Raw genomic sequence first — 6,392 nt, forward strand, 5'->3', positions numbered from 1 at the left:
AAGCAAGAATTATAGATGACAAATAGATACCTATATATCCGACTTTACCATCAATACTTTAATCTCAATAAGCATAGCTCTGACGTTTGAATCTATTTATGTACTATTTTAATGAAGCATTTTGAGGCAAACGTTGCACGATTATCGTCTTTTAAACTGTACATGGACATATGTAACGACATAATGACTTCTCGCTTTCTCTATCTATTTTATAGGTCATCTGACCCAAAGGGACAGAGGGGCGGGGCCCACAAAGGGGAACTTTGCTGTAATTTTGCTTTAAAACCCTACTCCTCCTTGCCCTTTTGTGGAAACATCATTGGGGGAGGGCAAACATATTTTATATAAAAGAGACTGGTTTGACCCCTAGGGACACGGGGACAGGGCCCCAAAACGGGAAATTTGGTGAATTATTCCTTTAAAACCCAACTCCTCCTTAGCCATTGGATGGATTACATCCAAATTTGGTGCGAAACATCAATGGGTGAGGGCAAACATATTCGATATAAATGAGGCTGATGTGGCATCTATGGACAGAGGGGAACATATGCTTTAAAATGCGACGCCTTAACCCTAGGGTGGATTACAACCAAATTGCATGATCGTAAGAGGCGACTAAATTTGGGATCTGATGTTTTCTCTTCTTTCTTATCAGCTTTCGTCTTCCTAATGTCTCCCCTGACAATGCCTTACTTTTGGCCTTTAGTTGAGCGTTCGCCGCTGTGAGGAAGGCTTTGGGTTCTGTCTCCTAGCCGAGACATACCAGAGTCTTTAAAAATGGTAGTTGCTGCTCCTGCTTAGCGCTCAGCATATTAGGAGTGGGACGACTGGTTCGCCCGTTGTCAGTATAATGTGACCGAGTGGGGTGTGCTGCTGGGTGTCTTCGGCAGTATGCTTCAGTGAGGTAGCACTATAAATCGGCAAACGTTCCGGCCTATCACAAGGCCACTTAACACGAACATACCGCAGCCTCCCAACACACACATACGCACTCCCCACACGCATGCATGTCGCACGCATGGGAGGCCGTCCTTAAATGACCTTAGCTGTTAATAGGACAAACAAAATAAACCAAACCAAACCGCCTAGAGTATTACCAACCTGTTAACCGACCACCCTGTGTAAGGAGTAGTAGTTGCCATTTCTCCGGTAAGTATATGGGCAACAATCAATTACGATGATGAAAGTAGAAACAAAACAATGTAAGGATCCAATAAATTCATGTATCCTTGGTTTGGTTTGGTTTATTTTGTTTAACGTCCTATTAACAGCTAAGGTCATTTAAGGACGGCCCCCCGTGCGTGCGACATACATGTGTGTGGTGAGTGCGTATGTGTGTTTTGGGAGGCTGCGGTATGTTCGTGTTAAGTCTCCTTGTGATAGGCCGGAACTTTTGCCGATTTATAGTGCTACCTCACTGAAGCATACTGCCGAAGACACCCAGCAGTAGAAACTACCATTTTTAAAGACTCTGGTATGTCTCGGCCAGGGGACAGAACCCAAAGCCTTCCTCACAGGGGCGAACGCTCAACTGAAGGCCAAAGTGAGGCATTGCCAAGGGAGACATTAGGAAGAAGAAAGTTGTTCAGAAAGAAGAGAAAAGATAAGATCCCAAATTCAGTCGCCTCTTACGATCATGCAATGGGGCAGCAGGTACAATTCTTACGCCCTACCTGCAGGGCATCATGTATCCACCTTTAGAGCAGGTTCCTGGAAAACATGACATAGTGATTATGAGAATATTAAAGATCCTGTGACTTTAAGTTAGATTCAAATTGGAGAACTATAATAGGACTGCTATAGCCACTCTTAATAGGAGACTATAAAATGAAGAAGCCACAAAGAATTAGAATTTACTATGTATGTGTTTAATGTATAATTAATGTTACTTTATCTCCGTCCAAGTCATTATTTCTTCAATTCTCTTCAGACACTGCATGGCTGATGATTTCATTTTTTTTTTAAATCATGACAAAAAATACACATTTCACACACATCACACAAACTCCTGGCCTAGACTAATTTTTATCTCATTTAAAGAAAATACAAAAAAAAAAAACGCGTGGTCACGATTACCTGTGTGGCCTGAATAATATATATAAGTTATACCTAGGCCTATTTGCACGTGCAAATACCAGTAGCGCCACCTATTGGCGTATCTCATACCAAAGACAAAAAGAAATACATCCTAATTCCTACCGCCAACCTGTTCAAAGTATACATATATCCTGTATATCCCTTTATCCATCTTTTACTGATTATTTGCCTCTTTATCCTTGTAGTTCTTTTCATCTGATTATATTCAGAATTTGATGACGCATCAATTTTTAACAGCCGTTTTGTCCAGATGTTCATCATAATAACACATGACGTACACATTTCCGTACAATAGTTTAACTCATACCTCTGTATGCATGTACAATTAATGTATTATACTTATGAATGATAATGATTATAGGTATTTAACCTCAATTATATCAAATACAGCTGTATATACTCTATCAACAAAAGCATGTTTAGGTACATTTATTTAAGCATGATAAAGTACAATTTAAGTCTAACTATCGACGATATGTCTAGCCGATAACACGATAACATAGTACTTAATTCCTGATCTATCTGATATAACATTTTTTCACACCCTAATAACCTTTACTGACAGGTAATTGGCTTGATAAGTGTTTTATTTTCCAGATTGGATCTTCTTGCAAGATAATAGCTATTTTATGATAACGATTTCAGACGATTATCTTTTATGTTTAGTGAACTCTCTAGACAATATCTGAACTACAACCGTAACTGCTTAACGTATCTATGATATACATACTAAATCACAATAAATAAAAAATCGATTAGGCCATAATTGTGTTTTTTCTGTTTTGCGTCCGCATGCGGTTTGGTTTTTGACCATATAACATTAAAAACAAACATATATTTTTTTAAATCCGGGGAAAATATCTGGAACGCGCCGTAACTGCGATGTAATTACGTCGCCCAAACACATTAAATAAATGGTCCTATATACGTGAATTCTTAAGCGCCTGATCTATCCAGGTCAATTTTCACACGAAGCACTGACGGCGAATCGGGTTTGTGGGTGCTTTTTCTTTTAAGATAACGTAAGGGGGGGACGGGGTGGGTGTCTTGGTTATGGAGATATCGTTGGATGAATTTAGTCTATCTGACCCATTGACCTTGAATGTAGATCAAGGCCATTCATTTGCACAAACTTTGTAGCCCTTCACCCTAGCATGATACAGGACCATTATCATGTCTGGGCCTTTTAGTTATTGAGTTGAAGTATTTTAAAATGTTTAGCCCATTTGACCAACATGACCTTGAATAAAAGTCAAGGTCATTCATTTGAACAAACTTCATAGCCATTTTCCCGATCATGCTACTTGTACAAAAAGTCCCTTGGCATCTTGGTTATTAAAAAGTCGTTTGAATTTGTTTAGCCTATGTGACCTTGAATGAAGGTCAATGTCATACATTTGAACAAACTTTGTATTCATCCCAGCATGCTACAGGCCTTCTATCAAGTCCCTGTGCCTCTTGGTTATTGGGAAGAAGTTGTCAAAAGGAAAAATTTGACTCCGCACCACGGCATAAGCTTACTTGCCTTCGGACAGGTAAGCGGGTAGCTAAAATTCTCAAATTGAAATACACTGAATTAAATCATAGAACATTTCCCATGTTCTATTTTATATGCCTTGTGTTTCACGACTAAATACATCCAGCTATTATCTAATTATGTTAACTGTGAACCAAGTGCAGACGGGAGAAATCGGTTTGGGTGATTGCTAAAAACAACCACGGAATGACGTCAACAACGTGGGAGATGAGAGAGAGGATGAGGATATAACTGAATAAGGTCAAAGACCAGGGACATGAGGACTCTGTTTTACAAACAAAACGATATTTTTAAACAGTGAGATATCATCAATTTACTTATCAAATAATATGATTTGGAATTTTTTTGTTTGTTTTTTGTTGCAGATCCAAATTAACGAATTACGGACGGGCCCATCATCACTATAAAATAAGGCAAAAAAAAAAACCTTCAAACAAACAAAACATGTACATTTCTACAAGTACTCGGGTCAGACCAATAGTTGATTTTTTTGTTTATGCTTACAATTTGAAAAACATTTATTTTCTATTCGTCCATCGACGTCTGTCTATTGGACTTCTGAAAATTGTTAATTAAATGGCCCTTCCCCATCCCCAAAATCACTAGGGCGCTGAGGGGCGGAGCCAGAAGCAGTCGTAACAACTGACCCGGATTAAATTTTATATAGGGAAATCAACTGCCTAACCTCCAAGGAATGACGGATGACACCTTGAAGGGTCATATTGGCTTAAATATTTCAAGGGTGATCGTTAAGACACATGGACCTCGTTAAATTTTCTTGTAGGTTAAATGTTTCCATTGACACTGCCTCATTGGTTTTGGTTTGGTTTATTTTGTTTAACGTCCTATTAACATCTATGGTCATTTAAGGACGGCCTCCCGTGCGTGCGACATGCGGTGAGTGCGTATGTGTGTTTTGGGAGGCTGCGGTATGTTCGTGTTAAATTAAGTTAAGTTTTCATTTTCATCATCGTAATTTCTTAAGAAAACAGGAAAGTGGTTACTTCCAGAAAGGTAATCGTAGTGGTTGCTACCAGAAAGGTCATCGTGCTCTTTTCAGTCATAATATATTGGTAATCACGAATGATTGACGTCATCTCAAATATGATTATATAAACTTTTCAGAAGCCGGTTTCAAATATATCGGGAGACTTAATATAAGATAAAGATAAACTCGTATCATTATAAAATTAAATCAGCCATTCAGCTATAGTGCTGCAGTAGAGGGCCCAAAAGTCTCCTATTTTTTAACCAACCGGTACGCATTTTGGCACAAATGTCCTTATGGCTAATCTTGATCAGGGATATCTCTGGAGTGTAAAAATGCCGGAGGACATTCTGGGAAATGCTGGGAACTTTTTATTTAGCACTTTTTATCGGTGTACCCATATTTGACTTAAATTTCAATTGAAAAGGACCAGGCAAAATATAAGAAAGTATATTTATCAAAATTAGATATTGCTTTGAGTTAAAACATGTTTTTTTTAATCTAGTGTATCTTCTATATCCAAAAATGTCGTGTACTCTGCCATATTGTTACCAAAATAGTCATAAGTAAACAATTTCAAAATGGCCGCAGCAAAACGGTAACAAATCTTAATGTCATATTTCTACTTCTAAACATGAAAAAACAATGATAGACGGACAATTTTAGACTTGCCATCCTATATGTGTGCACGAAATCAATTTGTATGAATAGTTTGTTTGAAGGAACATTGATTGATCCATTCAGCATGGCATTCATCCTCACAACTCATTAATTTAGCAACTGGTGTTGTGGCGCCTGCTTCTGTGCAAGATAGTTTGACTGCAGCACTTGACAAAGAGGCCGTGTTAGCATCAAACTTTGTGCAAGAAAGACTGATACCAGGGGAAGATGTATGCACTGTATTGAAAAGCATATATGACACACTTCCAAGGTCAAATATCAAGACTATGGCTGAAATGAACCAGTCGGTTAAATGGAGAAGCAAGGTACTTAAGATTACTTGCAGTTAAAGCAACGAAAAAGTTCCTCTGCCAAAGGTACTATCTTTCGAAAAAGCAGCAGTTCCTCTCAGCCTGTTCTCGGATGATGGTACAACACTGTCATGTGTGAAATCACAGTTAATACATAAGCTAGAGGAACTACTGCTCTGTCCTGTAGGTAGGGCGTACGAATTGTACCTGTTGCCCCCATTGCATGATCGTAAGAGGCGACTAAATTTGGGATCTTACCGGCCTATCACAAGGAGACTTAACATGAACATACCGCAGCCTCCCAAAACACGCATACGTACTCACCGCACACACGGGAGGCCGTCCTTAAATGACATTAGCTGTTAATAGGACGTTAGACAAAACAAACCAAACCGAACCAAACCATGAAACAACGGATGCTTCAATTATCGATTGAAAAGCGTTATTGTCGTAAGAGATGAAAAAAACGTAGGCTCACAAATATCTACTTCCTCCCAAATTAATGAAAATAGTCTTTCCATGAGGTAATGAGGTCTCTTGTGGAAATGATTTTCTGAAAATGGTCAAGTGTTATATCATAGTTAATTATTTAGCTATTAGTTCTTAACGGCCCTTCAACACTGTAAAGAGTCATTCAAAAAGTGTTCCTTTAAACCTTATTTTTCGCATAAAACAGACCCAATTGTAACGTTAAAAGGTACTCATTCATACTAATTGTATTTGTGTAACTATTAACTTTAAATCTGATGTCTTATCTCTTGTTGTGCCGTGTTTAGTGGTAGAAATATAGTAGCAATAA

The sequence above is a fragment of the Pecten maximus genome, chromosome 13 (assembly GCF_902652985.1).
Source record: "Pecten maximus chromosome 13, xPecMax1.1, whole genome shotgun sequence".
Lineage (NCBI taxonomy): Eukaryota > Metazoa > Mollusca > Bivalvia > Pectinida > Pectinidae > Pecten > Pecten maximus.